Here is a 26,026-nt window from a genome sequence, read left to right as displayed (position 1 = left end):
GGCAGCCGAGCCCTCGTCGACAATTGTTTCCCCGGCAGCCGAGCCCTCGTCGTAGTAATGGTCCCCGGCAGCCGAGCCCTCGTCGTAGTAAAAGTCCCCGGCAGCCGAGCCCTCGTCGTAGTAATGGTCCCCGGCAGCCGAGCCCTCGTCGTAGTAACGGTCCCCGGCAGCCGAGCCCTCGTCGTAGTAACGGTCCCCGGCAGCCGAGCCCTCGTCGTAGTAACGGTCCCTGGCAGCCGAGCCCTCGTCGTAGTAATGGTCCCTGGCAGCCGAGCCCTCATCGTAGTAATGGTCCCCCAGCAGCCGAGCCCTCGTCGACAATTGTTTCCCCGGCAGCCGAGCCCTCGTCGTAGTAATGGTCCCCGGCAGCCGAGCCCTCGTCGTAGTAACGGTCCCCGGCAGACGAGCCCTCGTCGTAGTAATGGTCCCCGGCAGCCGAGCCCTCGTCGTAATAACGGTCCCCGGCAGCCGAGCCCTCGTCGTAGTAACGGTCCCCGGCAGACGAGCCCTCGTCGTAGTAACGGTCCCCTGCAGCCGAGCCCTCGTCGTAGTAATGGTCCCCGGCAGCCGAGCCCTCGTCGTAGTAACGGTCCCCGGCAGCCGAGCCCTCGTCGTAGTAACGGTCCCCGGCAGCCGAGCCCTCGTCGTAGTAATGGTCCCCGGCAGCCGAGCCCTCGTCGACAATTGTGTCGCCGGCAGCCGAGCCCTCGTCGTAGTAATGGTCCCCGGCAGCCGAGCCCTCGTCGTAGTAACGGTCCCCGGCAGACGAGCCCTCGTCGTAGTAACGGTCCCCGGCAGCCGAGCCCTCGTCGTAGTAATGGTCCCCGGCAGCCGAGCCCTCGTCGTAGTAATGGTCCCCGGCAGCCGAGCCCTCGTCGACAATTGTGTCCCCGGCAGCCGAGCCCTCGTCGTAGTAACGGTCCCCGGCAGCCGAGCCCTCGTCGTAGTAATGGTCCCCGGCAGCCGAGCCCTCGTCGTAGTAACGGTCCCCGGAAGCCGAGCCCTCGTCGTAGTAATGGTCCCCGGCAGCCGAGCCCTCGTCGTAGTAACGGTCCCCGGCAGACGAGCCCTCGTCGTAGTAATGGTCCCCGGCAGCCGAGCCCTCGTCGTAGTAACGGTCCCCGGCAGCCGAGCCCTCGTCGTAGTAACGGTCCCCGGCAGACGAGCCCTCGCCGTAGTAATGGTCCCCGGCAGCCGAGCCCTCGTCGTAGTAATGGTCCCCGGCAGCCGAGCCCTCGTCGACAATTGTTTCCCCGGCAGCCGAGCCCTCGTCGTAGTAATGGTCCCCGGCAGCCGAGCCCTCGTCGTAGTAACGGTCCCCGGCAGACGAGCCCTCGTCGTAGTAACGGTCCCCGGCAGCCGAGCCCTCGTCGTAGTAACGGTCCCCGGCAGCCGAGCCCTCGTCGTAGTAGCGGTCCCCGGCAGCCGAGCCCTCGTCGTAGTAATGGTCCCCGGCAGCCGAGCCCTCGTCGTAGTAACGGTCCCCGGCAGCCGAGCCCTCGTCGACAATTGTTTCCCCGGCAGCCGAGCCCTCGTCGTAGTAACGGTTCCCGGCAGCCGAGCCCTCGTCGTAATAACGGTCCCCGGCAGCCGAGCCCTCGTCGTAGTAATGGTCCCTGGTAGCAAAGCCCTCGTCGTAGTAATGGTCCCCGGCAGCCGAGCCCTCGTCGTAGTAATGGTCCCCGGCAGCCGAGCCCTCGTCGTAGTAATGGTCCACGGCAGCCGAGCCCTCGTCGTAGTAACGGTCCCCGGCAGACGAGCCCTCGTCGTAGTAATGGTCCCCGGCAGCCGAGCCCTCGTCGTAGTAATGGTCCCCGGCAGTCGAGCCCTCGTCGACAATTTTTTCCCCGGCAGCCGAGCCCTCGTCGTAGTAATGGTCCCTGGCAGCCGAGCCCTCGTCGTAGTAACGGTCCCCGGCAGACGAGCCCTCGTCGTAGTAATGGTCCCCGGCAGCCGAGCCCTCGTCGTAGTAACGGTCCCCGGCAGCCAAGCCCTCGTCGTAGTAATGGTCCCCGGTAGCCGAGCCCTCGTCGTAGTAACGGTCCCCGGCAGCCGAGCCCTCGTCGTAGTAACGGTCCCCGGCAGCCGAGCCCTCGTCGTAGTAATGATCCCCGGCAGCCGAGCCCTCGTCGACAATTGTTTCCCCGGCAGCCGAGCCCTCGTCGTAGTAATGATCCCCGGCAGCCGAGCCCTCGTCGACAATTTTTTCCCCGGCAGCCGAGCCCTCGCTGTAGTAATGGTCCCCGGCAGCCGAGCCCTCGTCGACAATTGTTTCCCCGGCAGCCGAGCCCTCGTCGTAGTAATGATCCCCGGCAGCCGAGCCCTCGTCGTAGTAATGGTCCCCGGCAGCCGAGCCCTCGTCGTAGTAATGGTCCCCGGCAGCAGAGCCCTCGTCGTAGTAACGGTCCCCAGCAGCCGAGCCCTCGTCGTAGTAATGGTCCCCGGCAGCCGAGCCCTCGTCGACAATTGTTTCCCCGGCAGCCAAGCCCTCGTCGTAGTAATGGTCCCTGGTAGCTGAGCCCTCGTCGTAGTAATGGTCCACGGCAGCCGAGCTCTCGTCGTAGTAATGGTCCCTGGCAGCCGAGCCCTCGTCGTAGTAACGGTTCCCGGCAGACGAGCCCTCGTCGTAGTAATGGTCCCCGGCAGCCGAGCCCTCGTCGTAGTAACGGTCCCCGGCAGCCAAGCCCTCGTCGTAGTAATGGTCCCCGGCAGCCGAACCCTCGTCGTAGTAACGGTCCCCGGCAGCCGAGCCCTCGTCGTAGTAACGGTCCCCGGCAGCCGAGCCCTCGTCGTAGTAATGATCCCCGGCAGCCGAGCCCTCGTCGACAATTGTTTCCCCGGCAGCCGAGCCCTCGTCGTAGTAATGATCCCCGGCAGCCGAGCCCTCGTCGACAATTTTTTCCCCGGCAGCCGAGCCCTCGTTGTAGTAATGGTCCCCGGCAGCCGAGCGCTTGTCGACAATTGTTTCCCCGGCAGCCGAGCCCTCGTCGTAGTAATGATCCCCGGCAGCCGAGCACTCGTCGACAATTTTTTCCCCGGCAGCCGAGCCCTCGTTGTAGTAATGGTCCCCGGCAGCCGAGCCCTCGTCGACAATTGTTTCCCCGGCAGCCGAGCCCTCGTCGTAGTAATGGTCCCCGGCAGCCGAGCCCTCGTCGTAGTAACGGTCCCCGGCAGACGAGCCCTCGTCGTAGTAATGGTCCCCGGCAGCCGAGCCCTCGTCGTAGTAATGGTCCCCGGCAGCCGAGCCCTCGTCGTAGTAACGGTCCCCGGCAGCCGAGCCCTCGTCGTAGTAACGGTCCCCAGCAGCCGAGCCCTCGTCGTAGTAATGGTCCCCCGGCAGCCGAGCCCTCGTCGACAATTGTTTCCCCGGCAGCCAAGCCCTCGTCGTAGTAATGGTCCCTGGTAGCTGAGCCCTCGTCGTAGTAATGGTCCACGGCAGCCGAGCCCTCGTCGTAGTAATGGTCCCCGGCAGCCGAGCCCTCGTCGTAGTAACGGTCCCCGGCAGCCGAGCCCTCGTCGTAGTAATGGTCCCCGGCAGCCGAGCCCTCGTCGTAGTAATGGTCCCCGGCAGCCGAGCCCTCGTCGTAGTAACGGTCCCCGGCAGCCGAGCCCTCGTCGTAGTAACGGTCCCTGGTAGCTGAGCCCTCGTCGTAGTAATGGTCCCCGGCAGCCGAGCCCTCGTTGTAGTAATGGTCCCCGGCAGCCGAGCCCTCGTCGACAATTGTTTCCCCGGCAGCCGAGCCCTCGTCGTAGTAATGGTCCCCGGCAGCCGAGCCCTCGTCGTAGTAATGGTCCCCGGCAGCCGAGTCCTCATCGACAATTTTTTCCCCGGCAGCCGAGCCCTCGTCGTAGTAATGGTCCCCGGCAGCGGAGCCCTCATCGTAGTAACGGTCACCGGCAGCCGAGCCATCGTCGTAGTAATGGTCCCCGGCAGCCGAGCCCTCGTCGTAGTAATGGTCCCCGGCAGCCGAGCCCTCGTCGACAATTGTTTCCCCGGCAGCCGAGCCCTCGTCGTAGTAATGGTCCCCCGGCAGCCGAGCCCTCGTCGTAGTAACGGACCCCGGCAGCCGAGCCCTCGTCGTAGTAATGGTCCCCGGCAGCCGAGCCCTCGTCGTAGTAACGGTCCCCGGCAGCCGAGCCCTCGTCGTAGTAATGGTTCCCGGCAGCCGAGCCCTCGTTGTAGTAACGGTCCCCGGCAGCCGAGCCCTCGTCGTAGTAATGGTCCCCGGCAGCCGAGCCCTCGTCGTAGTAATGGTCCCCGGCAGCCGAGCCCTCGTCGTAGTAACGGTCCCCGGCAGCCGAGCCCTCGTCGTAGTAATGGTCCCCGGCAGCCGAGCCCTCGTCGTAATAACGGTCCCCGGCAGCCGAGCCCTCGTCGTAGTAACGGTCCCCGGCAGCCGAGCCCTCGTCGTAGTAACGGTCCCCGGCAGCCGAGCCCTCGTCGTAGTAATGGTCCCCGGCAGCCGAGCCCTCGTCGTAGTAATGGTCCCCGGCAGCCGAGCCCTCGTCGACAATTGTTTCCCCGGCAGCCGAGCCCTCGTCGTAGTAACGGTCCCCGGCAGCCGAGCCCTCGTCGTAGTAACGGTCCCCGGCAGCCGAGCCCATCGTCGTAGTAACGGTCCCGGCAGCCGAGCCCTCGTCGTAGTAATGGTCCCCGGCAGCCGAGCCCTCGTCGACATTGTTTCCACGGCAGCCGAGCCCTCGTCGTAGTAATGGTCCCCGGCAGCCGAGCCCTCGTCGTAGTAACGGTCCCCGGCAGACGAGCCCTCGTCGTAGTAATGGTCCCCGGCAGACGAGCCCTCGTTGTAGTAATGGTCCCCGGCAGTCGAGCCCTCGTCGACAATTTTTTCCCCGGCAGCCGAGCCCTCGTCGTAGTAATGGTCCCCGGCAGCCGAGCCCTCGTCGTAGTAACGGTCCCCGGCAGCTGAGCCCTCGTCGTAGTAATGGTCCCCGGCAGCCGAGCCCTCGTCGACAATTGTTTCCCCGGCAGCCGAGACCTCGTCGTAGTAACGGTCCCCGGCAGACGAGCCCTCGTCGTAGTAATGGTCCCCGGCAGCCGAGCCCTCGTCGTAGTAATGGTCCCCGGCAGTCGAGCCCCTCGTCGACAATTTTTTCCCCGGCAGCCAAGCCCTCGTCGTAGTAATGGTCCCTGGCAGCCGAGCCCTCGTCGTAGTAACGGTCCCCGGCAGCCAAGCCCTCGTCGTAGTAATGGTCCCCGGCAGCCGAGCCCTCGTCGTAGTAACGGTCCCCGGCAGCCGAGCCCTCGTCGTAGTAAAGGTCCCCGGCAGCCGAGCCCTCGTCGTAGTAATGGTCCCCGGCAGCCGAGCCCTCGTCGTAGTAATGATCCCCGGCAGCCGAGCCCTCGTCGACAATTGTTTCCCCCGGCAGCCGAACCCTCGTCGTAGTAATGATCCCCGGCAGCCGAGCCCTCGTCGACAATTGTTTCCCCGGCAGCCCGAGCCCTCGTTGTAGTAATGGTCCCCGGCAGCCGAGCCCTCGTCGACAATTGTTTCCCCGGCAGCCGAGCCCTCGTCGTAGTAATGGTCCCCGGCAGCCGAGCCCTCGTCGTAGTAACGGTCCCCGGCAGCCGAGCCCTCGTCGTAGTAACGGTCCCCGGCAGCCGAGCCCTCGTCGTAGTAATGGTCCCCGGCAGCCGAGCCCTCGTCGACAATTGTTTCCACGGCAGCCGAGCCCTCGTCGTAGTAATGGTCCCCGGCAGCCGAGCCCTCGTCGTAGTAACGGTCCCCGGCAGACGAGCCCTCGTCGTAGTAATGGTCCCCGGCAGACGAGCCCTCGTTGTAGTAATGGTCCCCGGCACTCGAGCCCTCGTCGACAATTTTTTCCCCGGCAGCCGAGCCCTCGTCGTAGTAATGGTCCCCGGCAGCCGAGCCCTCGTCGTAGTAATGGTCCCCGGCAGCCGAGCCCTCGTCGACAATTGTTTCCCCGGCAGCCGAGCCCTCGTCGTAGTAATGGTCCCCGGCAGCCGAGCCCTCGTCGTAGTAACGGTCCCCGGCAGACGAGCCCTCGTCGTATTAATGGTCCCCGGCAGCCGAGCCCTCGTCGTAGTAATGGTCCCCGGCAGCCGAGCCCTCGTCGTAGTAACGGTCCCCGGCAGCTGAGCCCTCGTCGTAGTAATGGTCCCCGGCAGCCGAGCCCTCGTCGTAATAACGGTCCCCGGCAGCCGAGCCCTCGTCGTAGTAACGGTCCCCGGCAGTCGAGCCCTCGTCGTAGTAACGGTCCCCGGCAGCCGAGCCCTCGTCATAGTAATGGTCCCCGGCAGCCGAGCCCTCGTCGTAGTAATGGTCCCCGGCAGCCGAGCCCTCGTCGACAATTGTTTCCCGGCAGCCGAGCCCTCGTCGCAGTAACGGTCCCCGGCAGACGAGCCCTCGTCGTAGTAATGGTCCCCGGCAGCCGAGCCCTCGTCGTAGTAATGGTCCCCGGCAGTCGAGCCCTCGTCGACAATTTTTTCCCCGGCAGCCGAGCCCTCGTCGTAGTAATGGTCCCTGGCAGCCGAGCCCTCGTCGTAGTAACGGTCCCCGGCAGACGAGCCCTCGTCGTAGTAATGGTCCCCGGCAGCCGAGCCCTCGTCGTAGTAACGGTCCCCGGCAGCCAAGCCCTCGTCGTAGTAATGGTCCCCGGCAGCCGAGCCCTCGTCGTAGTAACGGTCCCCGGCAGCCGAGCCCTCGTCGTAGTAATGATCCCCGGCAGCCGAGCCCTCGTCGTAGTAATGGTCCCCGGCAGCCGAGCCCTCGTCGTAGTAATGATCCCCGGCAGCCGAGCCCTCGTCGACAATTGTTTCCCCGGCAGCCGAGCCCTCGTCGTAGTAATGATCCCCGGCAGCCGAGACCTCGTCGACAATTGTTTCCCCGGCAGCCGAGCCCTCGTTGTAGTAATGGTCCCCGGCAGCCGAGCCCTCGTCGACAATTGTTTCCCCGGCAGCCGAGCCCTCGTCGTAGTAATGGTCCCCGGCAGCCGAGCCCTCGTCGTAGTAACGGTCCCCGGCAGACGAGCCCTCGTCGTAGTAATGGTCCCCGGCAGCCGAGCCCTCGTCGTAGTAATGGTCCCCGGCAGCCGAGCCCTCGTCGTAGTAACGGTCCCCGGCAGCCGAGCCCTCGTCGTAGTAACGGTCCCCAGCAGCCGAGCCCTCGTCGTAGTAATGGTCCCCGGCAGCCGAGCCCTCGTCGACAATTGTTTCCCCGGCAGCCAAGCCCTCGTCGTAGTAATGGTCCCTGGTAGCTGAGCCCTCGTCGTAGTAATGGTCCACGGCAGCCGAGCCCTCGTCGTAGTAATGGTCCCCGGCAGCCGAGCCCTCGTCGTAGTAACGGTCCCCGGCAGCCGAGCCCTCGTCGTAGTAATGGTCCCCGGCAGCCGAGCCCTCGTCGTAGTAATGGTCCCCGGCAGCCGAGCCCTCGTCGTAGTAACGGTCCCCAGCAGCCGAGCCCTCGTTGTAGTAATGGTCCCCGGCAGCCGAGCCCTCGTCGTAGTAATGGTCCCCAGCAGCCGAGCCCTCGTCGACAATTTTTTCCCCGGCAGCCAAGCCCTCGTCGTAGTAATGGTCCCTGGTAGCTGAGCCCTCGTCGTAGTAATGGTCCCCGGCAGCCGAGCCCTCGTCGTAGTAATGTTCCCCGGCAGTCGAGCCCTCGTCGACAATTTTTTCCCAGGCAGACGAGCCCTCGTCGTAGTAATGGTCCCCGGCAGCCGAGCCCTCGTCGACAATTGTTTCCCCGGCAGCCGAGCTCTCGTCGTAGTAACGGTCCCCGGCAGCCGAGCCCTCGTCGTAGTAATGGTCCCCGGCAGCCGAGCCCTCGTCGTAGTAACGGTCCCCGGCAGCCGAGCCCTCGTCGTAGTAACGGTCCCCGGCAGCCGAGCCCTCGTCGTAGTAATGGTCCCCGGCAGCCGAGCCCTCGTCGTAGTAACGGTCCCCGGCAGCCAAGCCCTCGTCGTAGTAACGGTCCCCGGCAGCCGAGCCCTCGTCGACAATTTTTTCCCCGGCAGCCGAGCCCTCATCGTAGTAATGGTCCCCAGCAGCCGAGCCCTCATCGACAATTTTTTCCCCGGCAGCCGAGCCCTCGTCGTAGTAATGGTACCCGGTAGCCGAGCCGTCGTCGTAGTAATGCTCCCCGGCAGCCGAGCCCTCGTCGTAGTAATGGTCCCCGGCAGCCGAGCCCTCGTCGTAGTAATGGTCCCCGGCAGCCGAGCCCTCGTCGTAGTAATGGTCCCCGGCAGCCGAGCCCTCGTCGAAAATTGTTTCCCCGGCAGCCGAGCCCTCGTTGTAGTAACGGTCCCCGGCAGCCGAGCCCTCGTCGTAGTAATGGTCCCCGGCAGCCGAGCCCTCGTCGTAGTAATGGTCCCCGGCAGCCGAGCCCTCGTCGTAGTAACGGTCCCCGGCAGCCGAGCCCTCGTCGTAGTAATGGTCCCCGGCAGCCGAGCCCTCGTCGTAATAACGGTCCCCGGCAGCCGAGCCCTCGTCGTAGTAACGGTCCCCGGCAGCCGAGCCCTCGTCGTAGTAACGGTCCCCGGCAGCCGAGCCCTCGTCGTAGTAATGGTCCCCGGCAGCCGAGCCCTCGTCGTAGTAATGGTCCCCGGCAGCCGAGCCCTCGTCGACAATTGTTTTCCCGGCAGCCGAGCCCTCGTCGTAGTAATGGTCCCCGGCAGCCGAGCCCTCGTCGACAATTGTTTTCCCGGCAGCCGAGCCCTCGTCGTAGTAACGGTCCCCGGCAGCCGAGCCCTCGTCGTAGTAACGGTCCCCGGCAGCCGAGCCCTCGTCGTAGTAACGGTCCCCGGCAGACGAGCCCTCGTCGTAGTAATAGTCCCCGGCAGCCGAGCCCTCGTCGACAATTGTTTCCACGGCAGCCGAGCCCTCGTCGTAGTAATGGTCCCCGGCAGCCGAGCCCTCGTCGTAGTAACGGTCCCCGGCAGACGAGCCCTCGTCGTAGTAACGGTCCCCGGCAGCCGAGCCCTCGTCGTAGTAATGGTCCCCGGCAGCCGAGCCCTCGTCGTAGTAATGGTCCCCGGCAGTCGAGCCCTCGTCGACAGTTTTTTCCCCGGCAGCCGAGCCCTCGTCGGAGTAATGGTCCCTGGCAGCCGAGCCCTCATCGTAGTAATGGTCCCCAGCAGCCGAGCCCTCGTCGACAATTGTTTCCCCGGCAGCCGAGCCCTCGTCGCAGTAATGGTCCCCGGCAGCCGAGCCCTCGTCGTAGTAATGGTCCCCGGCAGCCGAGCCCTCGTCGACAATTGTTTCCCCGGCAGCCGAGCCCTCGTCGTAGTAATGGTCCCCGGCAGCCGAGCCCTCGTCGTAGTAACGGTCCCCGGCAGACGAGCCCTCGTCGTAGTAATGGTCCCCGGCAGCCGAGCCCTCGTCGTAGTAACGGTCCCCGGCAGCCGAGCCCTCGTCGTAGTAGCGGTCCCCGGCAGCCGAGCCCTCGTCGTAGTAATGGTCCCCGGCAGCCGAGCCCTCGTCGTAGTAACGGTCCCCGGCAGCCGAGCCCTCGTCGACAATTGTTTCCCCGGCAGCCGAGCCCTCGTCGTAGTAACGGTTCCCGGCAGCCGAGCCCTCGTCGTAGTAACGGTCCCCGGCAGACGAGCCCTCGTCGTAGTAATGGTCCCCGGCAGTCGAGCCCTTGTCGACAATTTTTTCCCCGGCAGCCGAACCCTCGTTGTAGTAATGGTCCCCGGCAGTCGAGCCCTCGTCGACAATTTTTTCCCCGGCAGCCGAGCCCTCGTCGTAGTAATGGTGCCCGGCAGCCGAGCCCTCGTCGTAGTAATGGTCCCCGGCAGCCGAGCCCTCGTCGTAGTAACGGTCCCCGGCAGCCGAGCCCTCGTCGTAGTAATGGTCCCCGGCAGCCGAGCCCTCGTCGTAGTAACGGTCCCCGGCAGCCGAGCCCTCGTCGTAGTAATGGTTCCCGGCAGCCGAGCCCTCGTTGTAGTAACGGTCCCCGGCAGCCGAGCCCTCGTCGTAGTAATGGTCCCCGGCAGCCGAGCCCTCGTCGTAGTAATGGTCCCCGGCAGCCGAGCCCTCGTCGTAGTAACGGTCCCCGGCAGCCGAGCCCTCGTCGTAGTAATGGTCCCCGGCAGCCGAGCCCTCGTCGTAATAACGGTCCCCGGCAGCCGAGCCCTCGTCGTAGTAACGGTCCCCGGCAGCCGAGCCCTCGTCGTAGTAATGGTCCCCGGCAGCCGAGCCCTCGTCGACAATTGTTTTCCCGGCAGCCGAGCCCTCGTCGTAGTAACGGTCCCCGGCAGCCGAGCCCTCGTCGTAGTAACGGTCCCCGGCAGACGAGCCCTCGTCGTAGTAACGGTCCCCGGCAGCCGAGCCCTCGTCGTAGTAATGGTCCCCGGCAGCCGAGCCCTCGTCGTAGTAATGGTCCCCGGCAGTCGAGCCCTCGTCGACAGTTTTTTCCCCTGCAGCCGAGCCCTCGTCGGAGTAATGGTCCCTGGCAGCCGAGCCCTCATCGTAGTAATGGTCCCCAGCAGCCGAGCCCTCGTCGACAATTGTTTCCCCGGCAGCCGAGCCCTCGTCGCAGTAATGGTCCCCGGCAGCCGAGCCCTCGTCGTAGTAACGGTCCCCGGCAGACGAGCCCTCGTCGTAGTAATGGTCCCCGGCAGCCGAGCCCTCGTCGTAATAACGGTCCCCGGCAGCCGAGCCCTCGTCGTAGTAACGGTCCCCGGCAGACGAGCCCTCGTCGTAATAATGGTCCCCGGCAGCCGAGCCCTCGTCGTAGTAACGGTCCCCGGCAGCCGAGCCCTCGTCGTAGTAATGGTCCCCGGCAGCCGAGCCCTCGTCGTAGTAACGGTCCCCGGCAGCCGAGCCCTCGTCGTAGTAATGGTCCCCGGCAGCCGAGCCCTCGTCGTAGTAACGTTCCCCGGCAGACGAGCCCTCGTCGTAGTAATGGTCCCCGGCAGCCGAGCCCTCGTCGTAGTAATGGTCCCCGGCAGCCGAGCCCTCGTCGACAATTGTTTCCCCGGCAGCCGAGCCCTCGTCGTAGTAATGGTCCCCGGCAGCCGAGCCCTCGTCGTAGTAAAAGTCCCCGGCAGCCGAGCCCTCGTCGTAGTAATGGTCCCCGGCAGCCGAGCCCTCGTCGTAGTAACGGTCCCCGGCAGCCGAGCCCTCGTCGTAGTAACGGTCCCCGGCAGCCGAGCCCTCGTCGTAGTAACGGTCCCTGGCAGCCGAGCCCTCGTCGTAGTAATGGTCCCTGGCAGCCGAGCCCTCATCGTAGTAATGGTCCCCAGCAGCCGAGCCCTCGTCGACAATTGTTTCCCCGGCAGCCGAGCCCTCGTCGTAGTAATGGTCCCCGGCAGCCGAGCCCTCGTCGTAGTAACGGTCCCCGGCAGACGAGCCCTCGTCGTAGTAATGGTCCCCGGCAGCCGAGCCCTCGTCGTAATAACGGTCCCCGGCAGCCGAGCCCTCGTCGTAGTAACGGTCCCCGGCAGACGAGCCCTCGTCGTAGTAACGGTCCCCTGCAGCCGAGCCCTCGTCGTAGTAATGGTCCCCGGCAGCCGAGCCCTCGTCGTAGTAACGGTCCCCGGCAGCCGAGCCCTCGTCGTAGTAACGGTCCCCAGCAGCCGAGCCCTCGTCGTAGTAATGGTCCCCGGCAGCCGAGCCCTCGTCGACAATTGTGTCGCCGGCAGCCGAGCCCTCGTCGTAGTAATGGTCCCCGGCAGCCGAGCCCTCGTCGTAGTAACGGTCCCCGGCAGACGAGCCCTCGTCGTAGTAACGGTCCCCGGCAGCCGAGCCCTCGTCGTAGTAATGGTCCCCGGCAGCCGAGCCCTCGTCGTAGTAATGGTCCCCGGCAGCCGAGCCCTCGTCGACAATTGTGTCCCCGGCAGCCGAGCCCTCGTCGTAGTAACGGTCCCCGGCAGCCGAGCCCTCGTCGTAGTAATGGTCCCCGGCAGCCGAGCCCTCGTCGTAGTAACGGTCCCCGGAAGCCGAGCCCTCGTCGTAGTAATGGTCCCCGGCAGCCGAGCCCTCGTCGTAGTAACGGTCCCCGGCAGACGAGCCCTCGTCGTAGTAATGGTCCCCGGCAGCCGAGCCCTCGTCGTAGTAACGGTCCCCGGCAGCCGAGCCCTCGTCGTAGTAACGGTCCCCGGCAGACGAGCCCTCGTCGTAGTAATGGTCCCCGGCAGCCGAGCCCTCGTCGTAGTAATGGTCCCCGGCAGCCGAGCCCTCGTCGACAATTGTTTCCCCGGCAGCCGAGCCCTCGTCGTAGTAATGGTCCCCGGCAGCCGAGCCCTCGTCGTAGTAACGGTCCCCGGCAGCCGAGCCCTCGTCGTAGTAACGGTCCCCGGCAGCCGAGCCCTCGTCGTAGTAACGGTCCCCGGCAGCCGAGCCCTCGTCGTAGTAGCGGTCCCCGGCAGCCGAGCCCTCGTCGTAGTAATGGTCCCCGGCAGCCGAGCCCTCGTCGTAGTAACGGTCCCCGGCAGCCGAGCCCTCGTCGACAATTGTTTCCCCGGCAGCCGAGCCCTCGTCGTAGTAACGGTTCCCGGCAGCCGAGCCCTCGTCGTAATAACGGTCCCCGGCAGCCGAGCCCTCGTCGTAATAATGGTCCCTGGTAGCAAAGCCCTCGTCGTAGTAATGGTCCCCGGCAGCCGAGCCCTCGTCGTAGTAATGGTCCCCGGCAGTCGAGCCCTCGTCGACAGTTTTTTCTTCGGCAGCCGAGCCCTCGTCGGAGTAATGGTCCCCGGCAGCCGAGCCCTCGTCGACAATTGTTTCCCCGGCAGCCGAGCCCTCGTCGTAGTAATGGTCCCCGGCAGCCGAGCCCTCGTCGACAATTGTTTCCCCGGCAGCCGAGCCCTCGTCGTAGTAATGGTCCCCAGCAGCCGAGCCCTCGTCGTAGTAACGGTCACCGGCAGCCGAGCCCTCGTCGTAGTAATGGTCCCCGGCAGCCGAGCCCTCGTCGTAGTAACGGTCCCCGGCAGCCGAGCCCTCGTCGTAGTAACGGTCACCGGCAGCCGAGCCCTCGTCGTAGTAATGGTCCCCGGCAGCCGAGCCCTCGTCGTAGTAACGGTCCCCGGCAGCCGAGCCCTCGTCGTAGTAACGGTCCCCGGCAGACGAGCCCTCGTCGTAGTAATGGTCCCCGGCAGCCGAGCCCTCGTCGTAGTAATGGTCCCCGGCAGCCGAGCCCTCGTCGACAATTGTGTCCCCGGCAGCCGAGCCCTCGTCGTAGTAACGGTCCCCGGCAGCCGAGCCCTCGTCGTAGTAATGGTCCACGGCAGCCGAGCCCTCGTCGTAGTAACGGTCCCCGGCAGCCGAGCCCTCGTCGTAGTAATGGTCCCCGGCAGCCGAGCCCTCGTCGTAGTAACGGTCCCCGGCAGACGAGCCCTCGTCGTAGTAACGGTCCCCGGAAGCCGAGCCCTCGTCGTAGTAATGGTCCCCGGCAGCCGAGCCCTCGTCGTAGTAACGGTCCCCGGCAGCCGAGCCCTCGTCGTAGTAACGGTCCCCGGCAGACGAGCCCTCGTCGTAGTAATGGTCCCCGGCAGCCGAGCCCTCGTCGTAGTAATGGTCCCCGGCAGCCGAGCCCTCGTCGACAATTGTTTCCCCGGCAGCCGAGCCCTCGTCGTAGTAATGGTCCCCGGCAGCCGAGCCCTCGTCGTAGTAATGGTCCCCGGCAGCCGAGCCCTTGTCGTAGTAATGGTCCCTGTTAGCAAAGCCCTCGTCGTAGTAATGGTCCCCGGCAGCCGAGCCCTCGTCGTAGTAATGGTCCCCGGCAGCCGAGCCCTCGTCGACAATTGTGTCCCCGGCAGCCGAGCCCTCGTCGTAGTAACGGTCCCCGGCAGCCGAGCCCTCGTCGTAGTAATGGTCCCCGGCAGCCGAGCCCTCGTCGTAGTAACGGTCCCCGGAAGCCGAGCCCTCGTCGTAGTAATGGTCCCCGGCAGCCGAGCCCTCGTCGTAGTAACGGTCCCCGGCAGACGAGCCCTCGTCGTAGTAATGGTCCCCGGCAGCCGAGCCCTCGTCGTAGTAACGGTCCCCGGCAGCCGAGCCCTCGTCGTAGTAACGGTCCCCGGCAGACGAGCCCTCGTCGTAGTAATGGTCCCCGGCAGCCGAGCCCTCGTCGTAGTAATGGTCCCCGGCAGCCGAGCCCTCGTCGACAATTGTTTCCCCGGCAGCCGAGCCCTCGTCGTAGTAATGGTCCCCGGCAGCCGAGCCCTCGTCGTAGTAACGGTCCCCGGCAGACGAGCCCTCGTCGTAGTAACGGTCCCCGGCAGCCGAGCCCTCGTCGTAGTAACGGTCCCCGGCAGCCGAGCCCTCGTCGTAGTAGCGGTCCCCGGCAGCCGAGCCCTCGTCGTAGTAATGGTCCCCGGCAGCCGAGCCCTCGTCGTAGTAACGGTCCCCGGCAGCCGAGCCCTCGTCGACAATTGTTTCCCCGGCAGCCGAGCCCTCGTCGTAGTAACGGTTCCCGGCAGCCGAGCCCTCGTCGTAATAACGGTCCCCGGCAGCCGAGCCCTCGTCGTAATAATGGTCCCTGGTAGCAAAGCCCTCGTCGTAGTAATGGTCCCCGGCAGCCGAGCCCTCGTCGTAGTAATGGTCCCCGGCAGTCGAGCCCTCGTCGACAGTTTTTTCTTCGGCAGCCGAGCCCTCGTCGGAGTAATGGTCCCCGGCAGCCGAGCCCTCGTCGACAATTGTTTCCCCGGCAGCCGAGCCCTCGTCGTAGTAATGGTCCCCGGCAGCCGAGCCCTCGTCGACAATTGTTTCCCCGGCAGCCGAGCCCTCGTCGTAGTAATGGTCCCCAGCAGCCGAGCCCTCGTCGTAGTAACGGTCACCGGCAGCCGAGCCCTCGTCGTAGTAATGGTCCCCGGCAGCCGAGCCCTCGTCGTAGTAACGGTCCCCGGCAGCCGAGCCCTCGTCGTAGTAACGGTCCCCGGCAGACGAGCCCTCGTCGTAGTAATGGTCCCCGGCAGCCGAGCCCTCGTCGTAGTAATGGTCCCCGGCAGCCGAGCCCTCGTCGACAATTGTGTCCCCGGCAGCCGAGCCCTCGTCGTAGTAACGGTCCCCGGCAGCCGAGCCCTCGTCGTAGTAATGGTCCACGGCAGCCGAGCCCTCGTCGTAGTAACGGTCCCCGGCAGCCGAGCCCTCGTCGTAGTAATGGTCCCCGGCAGCCGAGCCCTCGTCGTAGTAACGGTCCCCGGCAGACGAGCCCTCGTCGTAGTAACGGTCCCCGGAAGCCGAGCCCTCGTCGTAGTAATGGTCCCCGGCAGCCGAGCCCTCGTCGTAGTAACGGTCCCCGGCAGCCGAGCCCTCGTCGTAGTAACGGTCCCCGGCAGACGAGCCCTCGTCGTAGTAATGGTCCCCGGCAGCCGAGCCCTCGTCGTAGTAATGGTCCCCGGCAGCCGAGCCCTCGTCGACAATTGTTTCCCCGGCAGCCGAGCCCTCGTCGTAGTAATGGTCCCCGGCAGCCGAGCCCTCGTCGTAGTAATGGTCCCCGGCAGCCGAGCCCTTGTCGTAGTAATGGTCCCTGTTAGCAAAGCCCTCGTCGTAGTAATGGTCCCCGGCAGCCGAGCCCTCGTCGTAGTAATGGTCCCCGGCAGCCGAGCCCTCGTCGACAATTGTTTCCCCGGCAGCCGAGCCCTCGTCGTAGTAATGGTCCCCGGCAGCCGAGCCCTCGTCGTAGTAATGGTCCCCGGCAGCCGAGCCCTTGTCGTAGTAATGGTCCCTGGTAGCAAAGCCCTCGTCGTAGTAATGGTCCCCGGCAGCCGAGCCCTCGTCGACAATTGTTTCCCCGGCAGCCGAGCCCTCGTCGTAGTAATGGTCCCCGGCAGCCGAGCCCTCGTCGTAGTAATGGTCCCCGGCAGCCGAGCCCTTGTCGTAGTAATGGTCCCTGGTAGCAAAGCCCTCGTCGTAGTAATGGTCCCCGGCAGCCGAGCCCTCGTCGTAGTAATGGTCCCCGGCAGCCGAGCCCTCGTCGACAATTGTTTCCCCGGCAGCCGAGCCCTCGTCGTAGTAATGGTCCCCAGCAGCCGAGCCCTCGTCGTAGTAACGGTCCCCGGCAGACGAGCCCTCGTCGTAGTAATGGTCCCCGGCAGCCGAGCCCTTGTCATAGTAATGGTCCCTGGTAGCAAAGCCCTCGTCGTAGTAATGGTCCCCGGCAGCCGAGCCCTCGTCGTAGTAATGGTCCCCGGCAGTCGAGCCCTCGTCGACAATTTTTTCCCCGGCAGCCGAGCCCTCGTCGTAGTAATGGTCCCCGGCAGCCGAGCCCTCGTGGTAATAACGGTCCCCGGCAGCCGAGCCCTCGTCGTAGTAACGGTCCCCGGCAGCCGAGCCCTCGTCGTAGTAACGGTCCCCGGCAGCCGAGCCCTCGTCGTAGTAATGGTCCCCGGCAGCCGAGCCCTCGTCGACAATTGTTTCACCGGCAGCCGAGCCCTCGTCGTAGTAATGGTCCCCGGCAGCCGAGCCCTCGTCGTAGTAACGGTCCCCGGCAGACGAGCCCTCATCGTAGTAATGGTCCCCGGCAGCCGAGCCCTCGTCGTAGTAACGGTCCCCGGCAGCCGAGCCCTCGTCGTAGTAATGGTTCCAGGCAGCCGAGCCCTCGTCGTAGTAACGGTCCCCGGCAGACGAGCCCTCATCGTAGTAACGGTCCCCGGCAGCCGAGCCCTCGTCGTAGTAATGGTCCCCGGCAGCCGAGCCCTTGTCGTAGTAATGGTCCCTGGTAGCAAAGCCCTCGTCGTAGTAATGGTCCCCGGCAGCCGAGCCCTCGTCGTAGTAATGGTCCCCCGCAGTGGAGCCCTCGTCGACAATTTTTTCCCCGGCAGCCGAGCCCTCGTCGTAGTAATGGTCCCCGGCAGCCGAGCCCTCGTCGTAGTAATGGTCCCTGGCAGCCGAGCCCTCGTCGTAGTAACGGTCCCCGGCAGCCGAGCCCTCGTCGTAGTAATGGTCCCCGGCAGACGAGTCCTCGTCGTAGTAACGGTCCCCGGCAGACGAGCCTTCGTCGTAGTAATGGTCCCCGGCAGCCGAGCCCTCGTCGTAGTAACGGTCCCCGGCAGCCGAGCCCTCGTCATAGTAATGGTCCCCGGCAGGCGAGCCCTCGTCGTAGTAATGGTTCCCGGCAGCCGAGCCCTCGTCGACAATTTTTTCTCCGGCAGCCGAGCCCTCGTTGTAGTAATGGTCCCCGGCAGCCGAGCCCTCGTCGACAATTTTTTCCCCGGCAGACGAGCCCTCGTTGTAGTAATGGTCCCCGGTAGCCGAGCCATCGTCGTAGTAATGCTCCCCGGCAGCCGAGCCCTCGTCGTAGTAATGGTCCCCGGCAGCCGAGCCCTCGTCGACAATTTTTTCCCCGGTAGCCAAGCCCTCGTTGTAGTAATGGTCCCCGGCAGCCGAGCCCTCGTCGACAATTGTTTCCCCGGCAGCAGAGCCGTTGTTGTAGTAATGGTCCCCAGCAGCCGAGCCCTCGTCGACAATTGTTTCCCCGGCAGCCGAGCCCTCGTCGTAGTAATGGTCCCCGGCAGCCGAGCCCTCGTCATAGTAATGGTCTCCGGCAGCCGAGTCCTCGTCGACAATTTTTTCCCCGGCAGCCGAGCCCTCGTCGTAGTAATGGTCCCCGGCAGTCGAGCCCTCGTCGACAATTTTTTCCCAGGCAGCCGAGCCCTCGTCGTAGTAATGGTCCCCGGCAGCCGAGCCCTCGTCGACAATTGTTTCCCCGGCAGCCGAGCCCTCGTCGTAGTAATGGTCCCCGGCAGCCGAGCCCTCGTCGTAGTAATGGTCCCCGGCAGCCGAGCCCTTGTCGTAGTAATGGTCCCTGGTAGCAAAGCCCTCGTCGTAGTAATGGTCCCCGGCAGCCGAGCCCTCGTCGTAGTAATGGTCCCCGGCAGTCGAGCCCTCGTCGACAATTTTTTCCCCGGCATGCGAGCCCTCGTCGTAGTAATGGTCCCCGGCAGCCGAGCCCTCGTGGTAATTTCGGTCCCCGGCAGCCGAGCCCTCGTCGTAGTAACGGTCCCCGGCAGCCGAGCCCTCATCGTAGTAACGGTCCCCGGCAGCCGAGCCCTCGTCGTAGTAATGGTCCCCGGCAGCCGAGCCCTCGTCGACAATTGTTTCACCGGCAGCCGAGCCCTCGTCGTAGTAATGGTCCCCGGCAGCCGAGCCCTCGTCGTAGTAACGGTCCCCGGCAGACGAGCCCTCGTCGTAGTAATGGTCCCCGGCAGCCGAGCCCTCGTCGTAGTAACGGTCCCCGGCAGCCGAGCCCTCGTCGTAGTAATGGTTCCAGGCAGCCGAGCCCTCGTCGTAGTAACGGTCCCCGGCAGACGAGCCCTCATCGTAGTAACGGTCCCCGGCAGCCGAGCCCTCGTCGTAGTAATGGTCCCCGGCAGCCGAGCCCTCGTCGTAGTAATGGTCCCCGGCAGCCGAGCCCTCGTCATAATAACGGTCCCCGGCAGCCGAGCCCTCGTCGTAGTAACGGTCCCCGGCAGCCGAGCCCTCGTCGTAGTAACGGTCCCCGGCAGCCAAGCCCTTGTCGTAGTAATGGTCCCCGGCAGCCGAGCCCTCGTCGTAGTAATGGTCCCCGGCAGCCGAGCCCTCGTCGTAGTAACGGTCCCCGGCAGACGAGCCCTCGTCGTAGTAATGGTCCCCGGCAGCCGAGCCCTCGTCGTAGTAACGGTACCCGGCAGCCGAGCCCTCGTCGTAGTAATGGTCCCCGGCAGCCGAGCCCTCGTCGTAGTAACGGTCCCCGGCAGCCGAGCCCTCGTCGTAGTAACGGTCCCCGGCAGCCGAGCCCTCGTCGTAGTAATAGTCCCCGGCAGCCGAGCCCTCGTCGACAATTGTTTCCACGGCAGCCGAGCCCTCGTCGTAGTAATGGTCCCCGGCAGCCGAGCCCTCGTCGTAGTAACGGTCCCCGGCAGACGAGCCCTCGTCGTAGTAACGGTCCCCGGCAGCCGAGCCCTCGTCGTAGTAATGGTCCCCGGCAGCCGAGCCCTCGTCGTAGTAATGGTCCCCGGCAGTCGAGCCCTCGTCGACAGTTTTTTCCCCGGCAGCCGAGCCCTCGTCGGAGTAATGGTCCCTGGCAGCCGAGCCCTCATCGTAGTAATGGTCCCCAGCAGCCGAGCCCTCGTCGACAATTGTTTCCCCGGCAGCCGAGCCCTCGTCGCAGTAATGGTCCCCGGCAGCCGAGCCCTCGTCGTAGTAATGGTCCCCGGCAGCCGAGCCCTCGTCGACAATTGTTTCCCCGGCAGCCGAGCCCTCGTCGTAGTAATGGTCCCCGGCAGCCGAGCCCTCGTCGTAGTAACGGTCCCCGGCAGACGAGCCCTCGTCGTAGTAACGGTCCCCGGCAGCCGAGCCCTCGTCGTAGTAACGGTCCCCGGCAGCCGAGCCCTCGTCGTAGTAGCGGTCCCCGGCAGCCGAGCCCTCGTCGTAGTAATGGTCCCCGGCAGCCGAGCCCTCGTCGTAGTAACGGTCCCCGGCAGCCGAGCCCTCGTCGACAATTGTTTCCCCGGCAGCCGAGCCCTCGTCGTAGTAACGGTTCCCGGCAGCCGAGCCCTCGTCGTAGTAACGGTCCCCGGCAGACGAGCCCTCGTCGTAGTAATGGTCCCCGGCAGTCGAGCCCTTGTCGACAATTTTTTCCCCGACAGCCGAACCCTCGTTGTAGTAATGGTCCCCGGCAGTCGAGCCCTCGTCGACAATTTTTTCCCCGGCAGCCGAGCCCTTGTCGTAGTAATGGTGCCCGGCAGCCGAGCCCTCGTCGTAGTAATGGTCCCCGGCAGCCGAGCCCTCGTCGTAGTAACGGTCCCCGGCAGCCGAGCCCTCGTCGTAGTAATGTTCCCCGGCAGCCGAGCCCTCGTCGTAGTAACGGTCCCCGGCAGCCGAGCCCTCGTCGTAGTAATGGTTCCCGGCAGCCGAGCCCTCGTTGTAGTAACGGTCCCCGGCAGCCGAGCCCTCGTCGTAGTAATGGTCCCCGGCAGCCGAGCCCTCGTCGTAGTAATGGTCCCCGGCAGCCGAGCCCTCGTCGTAGTAACGGTCCCCGGCAGCCGAGCCCTCGTCGTAGTAATGGTCCCCGGCAGCCGAGCCCTCGTCGTAATAACGGTCCCCGGCAGCCGAGCCCTCGTCGTAGTAACGGTCCCCGGCAGCCGAGCCCTCGTCGTAGTAATGGTCCCCGGCAGCCGAGCCCTCGTCGACAATTGTTTTCCCGGCAGCCGAGCCCTCGTCGTAGTAACGGTCCCCGGCAGCCGAGCCCTCGTCGTAGTAACGGTCCCCGGCAGCCGAGCCCTCGTCGTAGTAATAGTCCCCGGCAGCCGAGCCCTCGTCGACAATTGTTTCCACGGCAACCGAGCCCTCGTCGTAGTAATGGTCCCCGGCAGCCGAGCCCTCGTCGTAGTAACGGTCCCCGGCAGACGAGCCCTCGTCGTAGTAACGGTCCCCGGCAGCCGAGCCCTCGTCGTAGTAATGGTCCCCGGCAGCCGAGCCCTCGTCGTAGTAATGGTCCCCGGCAGTCGAGCCCTCGTCGACAGTTTTTTCCCCGGCAGCCGAGCCCTCGTCGGAGTAATGGTCCCTGGCAGCCGAGCCCTCATAGTAGTAATGGTCCCCAGCAGCCGAGCCCTCGTCGACAATTGTTTCCCCGGCAGCCGAGCCCTCGTCGCAGTAATGGTCCCCGGCAGCCGAGCCCTCGTCGTAGTAACGGTCCCCGGCAGACGAGCCCTCGTCGTAGTAATGGTCCCCGGCAGCCGAGCCCTCGTCGTAATAACGGTCCCCGGCAGCCGAGCCCTCGTCGTAGTAACGGTCCCCGGCAGACGAGCCCTCGTCGTAATAATGGTCCCCGGCAGCCGAGCCCTCGTCGTAGTAACGGTCCCCGGCAGCCGAGCCCTCGTCGTAGTAATGGTCCCCGGCAGCCGAGCCCTCGTCGTAGTAACGGTCCCCGGCAGCCGAGCCCTCGTCGTAGTAATGGTCCCCCGGCAGCCCGAGCCCTCGTCGTAGTAACGTTCCCCGGCAGACGAGCCCTCGTCGTAGTAATGGTCCCCGGCAGCCGAGCCCTCGTCGTAGTAATGGTCCCCGGCAGCCGAGCCCTCGTCGTAGTAATGGTCCCCGGCAGCCGAGCCCTCGTCGACAATTGTTTCCCCGGCAGCCGAGCCCTCGTCGTAGTAATGGTCCCCGGCAGCCGAGCCCTCGTCGTAGTAAAAGTCCCCGGCAGCCGAGCCCTCGTCGTAGTAATGGTCCCCGGCAGCCGAGCCCTCGTCGTAGTAACGGTCCCCGGCAGCCGAGCCCTCGTCGTAGTAACGGTCCCCGGCAGCCGAGCCCTCGTCGTAGTAAACGGTCCCTGGCAGCCGAGCCCTCGTCGTAGTAATGGTCCCTGGCAGCCGAGCCCTCATCGTAGTAATGGTCCCCAGCAGCCGAGCCCTCGTCGACAATTGTTTCCCCGGCAGCCGAGCCCTCGTCGTAGTAATGGTCCCCGGCAGCCGAGCCCTCGTCGTAGTAACGGTCCCCGGCAGACGAGCCCTCGTCGTAGTAATGGTCCCCGGCAGCCGAGCCCTCGTCGTAATAACGGTCCCCGGCAGCCGAGCCCTCGTCGTAGTAACGGTCCCCGGCAGACGAGCCCTCGTCGTAGTAACGGTCCCCTGCAGCCGAGCCCTCGTCGTAGTAATGGTCCCCGGCAGCCGAGCCCTCGTCGTAGTAACGGTCCCCGGCAGCCGAGCCCTCGTCGTAGTAACGGTCCCCGGCAGCCGAGCCCTCGTCGTAGTAATGGTCCCCGGCAGCCGAGCCCTCGTCGACAATTGTGTCGCCGGCAGCCGAGCCCTCGTCGTAGTAATGGTCCCCCGGCAGCCGAGCCCTCGTCGTAGTAACGGTCCCCCGGCAGACGAGCCCTCGTCGTAGTAACGGTCCCCGGCAGCGAGCCCTCGTCGTAGTAATGGTCCCCGGCAGCCGAGCCCTCGTCGTAGTAATGGTCCCCACAGCCGAGCCCTCGTCGACAATTGTGTCCCCGGCAGCCGAGCCCTCGTCGTAGTAACGGTCCCCGGCAGCCGAGCCCTCGTCGTAGTAATGGTCCCCGGCAGCCGAGCCCTCGTCGTAGTAACGGTCCCCGGAAGCCGAGCCCTCGTCGTAGTAATGGTCCCCGGCAGCCGAGCCCTCGTCGTAGTAACGGTCCCCGGCAGACGAGCCCTCGTCGTAGTAATGGTCCCCGGCAGCCGAGCCCTCGTCGTAGTAACGGTCCCCGGCAGCCGAGCCCTCGTCGTAGTAACGGTCCCCGGCAGACGAGCCCTCGTCGTAGTAATGGTCCCCGGCAGCCGAGCCCTCGTCGTAGTAATGGTCCCCGGCAGCCGAGCCCTCGTCGACAATTGTTTCCCCGGCAGCCGAGCCCTCGTCGTAGTAATGGTCCCCCGGCAGCCGAGCCCCTCGTCGTAGTAACGGTCCCCGGCAGACGAGCCCTCGTCGTAGTAACGGTCCCCGGCAGCCGAGCCCTCGTCGTAGTAACGGTCCCCGGCAGCCGAGCCCTCGTCGTAGTAGCGGTCCCCGGCAGCCGAGCCCTCGTCGTAGTAATGGTCCCCGGCAGCCGAGCCCTCGTCGTAGTAACGGTCCCCGGCAGCCGAGCCCTCGTCGACAATTGTTTCCCCGGCAGCCGAGCCCTCGTCGTAGTAACGGTTCCGGCAGCCGAGCCTCGTCGTAATAACGGTCCCCGGCAGCCGAGCCCTCGTCGTAGTAATGGTCCCTGGTAGCAAAGCCCTCGTCGTAGTAATGGTCCCCGGCAGCCGAGCCCTCGTCGTAGTAATGGTCCCCGGCAGTCGAGCCCTCGTCGACAGTTTTTTCCCCGGCAGCCGAGCCCTCGTCGGAGTAATGGTCCCCGGCAGCCGAGCCCTCGTCGACAATTGTTTCCCCGGCAGCCGAGCCCTCGTCGTAGTAATGGTCCCCGGCAGCCGAGCCCTCGTCGACAATTGTTTCCCCGGCAGCCGAGCCCTCGTCGTAGTAATGGTCCCCCAGCAGCCGAGCCCTCGTCGTAGTAACGGTCACCGGCAGCCGAGCCCTCGTCGTAGTAATGGTCCCCGGCAGCCGAGCCCTCGTCGTAGTAACGGTCCCCGGCAGCCGAGCCCCTCGTCGTAGTAACGGTCCCCGGCAGACGAGCCCTCGTCGTAGTAATGGTCCCCGGCAGCCGAGCCCTCGTCGTAGTAATGGTCCCCGGCAGCCGAGCCCTCGTCGACAATTGTGTCCCCGGCAGCCGAGCCCTCGTCGTAAGTACGGTCCCCCGGCAGCCGAGCCCTCGTCGTAGTAATGGTCCACGGCAGCCGAGCCCTCGTCGTAGTAACGGTCCCCGGCAGCCGAGCCCTCGTCGTAGTAATGGTCCCCGGCAGCCGAGCCCTCGTCGTAGTAACGGTCCCCGGCAGACGAGCCCTCGTCGTAGTAACGGTCCCCGGAGCCGAGCCCTCGTCGTAGTAATGGTCCCCGGCAGCCGAGCCCTCGTCGTAGTAACGGTCCCCGGCAGCCGAGCCCTCGTCGTAGTAACGGTCCCCGGCAGACGAGCCCTCGTCGTAGTAATGGTCCCCGGCAGCCGAGCCCTCGTCGTAGTAATGGTCCCCGGCAGCCGAGCCCTCGTCGACAATTGTTTCCCCGGCAGCCGAGCCCTCGTCGTAGTAATGGTCCCCGGCAGCCGAGCCCTCGTCGTAGTAATGGTCCCCGGCAGCCGAGCCCTTGTCGTAGTAATGGTCCCTGTTAGCAAAGCCCTCGTCGTAGTAATGGTCCCCGGCAGCCGAGCCCTCGTCGTAGTAATGGTCCCCGGCAGCCGAGCCCTCGTCGACAATTGTTTCCCCGGCAGCCGAGCCCTCGTCGTAGTAATGGTCCCTGGCAGCCGAGCCCTCGTCGTAGTAATGGTCCCCGGCAGCCGAGCCCTTGTCGTAGTAATGGTCCCTGGTAGCAAAGCCCTCGTCGTAGTAATGGTCCCCGGCAGCCGAGCCCTCGTCGTAGTAATGGTCCCCGGCAGCCGAGCCCTCGTCGACAATTGTTTCCCCGGCAGCCGAGCCCTCGTCGTAGTAATGGTCCCGGCAGCCGAGCCCTCGTCGTAGTAATGGTCCCCGGCAGCCGAGCCCTTGTCGTAGTAATGGTCCCTGGTAGCAAAGCCCTCGTCGTAGTAATGGTCCCCGGCAGCCGAGCCCTCGTCGTAGTAATGGTCCCCGGCAGCCGAGACCCTCGTCGACAATTGTTTCCCCGGCAGCCGAGCCCTCGTCGTAGTAATGGTCCCCAGCAGCCGAGCCCTCGTCGTAGTAACGGTCCCCGGCAGACGAGCCCTCGTCGTAGTAATGGTCCCCGGCAGCCGAGCCCTTGTCATAGTAATGGTCCCTGGTAGCAAAGCCCTCGTCGTAGTAATGGTCCCCGGCAGCCGAGCCCTCGTCGTAGTAATGGTCCCCGGCAGTCGAGCCCCTCGTCGACAATTTTTTCCCCGGCAGCCGAGCCCTCGTCGTAGTAATGGTCCCCGGCAGCCGAGCCCTCGTGGTAATAACGGTCCCCGGCAGCCGAGCCCTCGTCGTAGTAACGGTCCCCGGCAGCCGAGCCCTCGTCGTAGTAACGGTCCCCGGCAGCCGAGCCTCGTCGTAGTAATGGTCCCCGGCAGCCGAGCCCTCGTCGACAATTGTTTCACCGGCAGCCGAGCCCTCGTCGTAGTAATGGTCCCCGGCAGCCGAGCCCTCGTCGTAGTAACGGTCCCCGGCAGACGAGCCCTCATCGTAGTAATGGTCCCCGGCAGCCGAGCCCTCGTCGTAGTAACGGTCCCCGGCAGCCGAGCCCTCGTCGTAGTAATGGTTCCAGGCAGCCGAGCCCCTCGTCGTAGTAACGGTCCCCGGCAGACGAGCCCTCATCGTAGTAACGGTCCCCCGGCAGCCGAGCCCTCGTCGTAGTAATGGTCCCCGGCAGCCGAGCCCTTGTCGTAGTAATGGTCCCTGGTAGCAAAGCCCTCGTCGTAGTAATGGTCCCCGGCAGCCGAGCCCTCGTCGTAGTAATGGTCCCCCGCAGTGGAGCCCTCGTCGACAATTTTTTCCCCGGCAGCCGAGCCCTCGTCGTAGTAATGGTCCCCGGCAGCCGAGCCCTCGTCGTAGTAATGGTCCCTGGCAGCCGAGCCCTCGTCGTAGTAACGGTCCCCGGCAGCCGAGCCCTCGTCGTAGTAACGGTCCCCGGCAGCCGAGCCCTCGTCGTAGTAATGGTCCCCGGCAGCCGAGCCCTCGTCGACAATTGTTTCACCGGCAGCCGAGCCCTCGTCGTAGTAATGGTCCCCGGCAGCCGAGCCCTCGTCGTAGTAACGGTCCCCGGCAGACGAGCCCTCGTCGTAGTAATGGTCCCCGGCAGCCGAGCCCTCGTCGTAGTAACGGTCCCCGGCAGCCGAGCCCTCGTCGTAGTAATGGTTCCAGGCAGCCGAGCCCTCGTCGTAGTAACGGTCCCCGGCAGACGAGCCCTCATCGTAGTAACGGTCCCCGGCAGCCGAGCCCTCGTCGTAGTAATGGTCCCCGGCAGCCGAGCCCTCGTCGTAATAACGGTCCCCCGGCAGCCAAGCCCTCGTCGTAGTAACGGTCCCCGGCAGCCGAGCCCTCGTCGTAGTAATGGTCCCCGGCAGCCAAGCCCTCGTCGTAGTAATGGTCCCCGGCAGCCGAGCCCTCGTCATAGTAATGGTCCCCGGCAGCCGAGCCCTCGTCGACAATTGTTTCCACGGCAGCCGAGCCCTCGTCGTAGTAATGGTCCCCGGCAGCCGAGCCCTCGTCGTAGTAACGGTCCCCGGCAGACGAGCCCTCGTCGTAGTAATGGTCCCCGGCAGCCGAGCCCTCGTCGTAGTAATGGTCCCCGGCAGCCGAGCCCTCGTCGTAGTAACGGTTACGCGGCAGCCGAGCCCTCGTCGTAGTAATGGTCCCCGGCAGCCGAGCCCTCGTCGTAGTAATGGTCCCCGGCAGCCGAGCCCTCGTCGTAGTAACGGTCCCCGGCAGCCGAGCCCTCGTCGTAGTAACGGTCCCCGGCAGACGAGCCCTCGTCGTAGTAATGGTCCCCGGCAGCCGAGCCCTTGTCATAGTAATGGTCCCTGGTAGGCAAAGCCCTCGTCGTAGTAATGGTCCCCGGCAGCCGAGCCCTCGTCGTAGTAATGGTCCCCGGCAGTCG

The sequence above is a fragment of the Harpia harpyja genome, chromosome 8 (assembly GCF_026419915.1).
Source record: "Harpia harpyja isolate bHarHar1 chromosome 8, bHarHar1 primary haplotype, whole genome shotgun sequence".
NCBI classification, from domain to species: Eukaryota; Metazoa; Chordata; class Aves; order Accipitriformes; family Accipitridae; genus Harpia; species Harpia harpyja.
Note: the sequence above shows the minus strand (reverse complement) of the source record.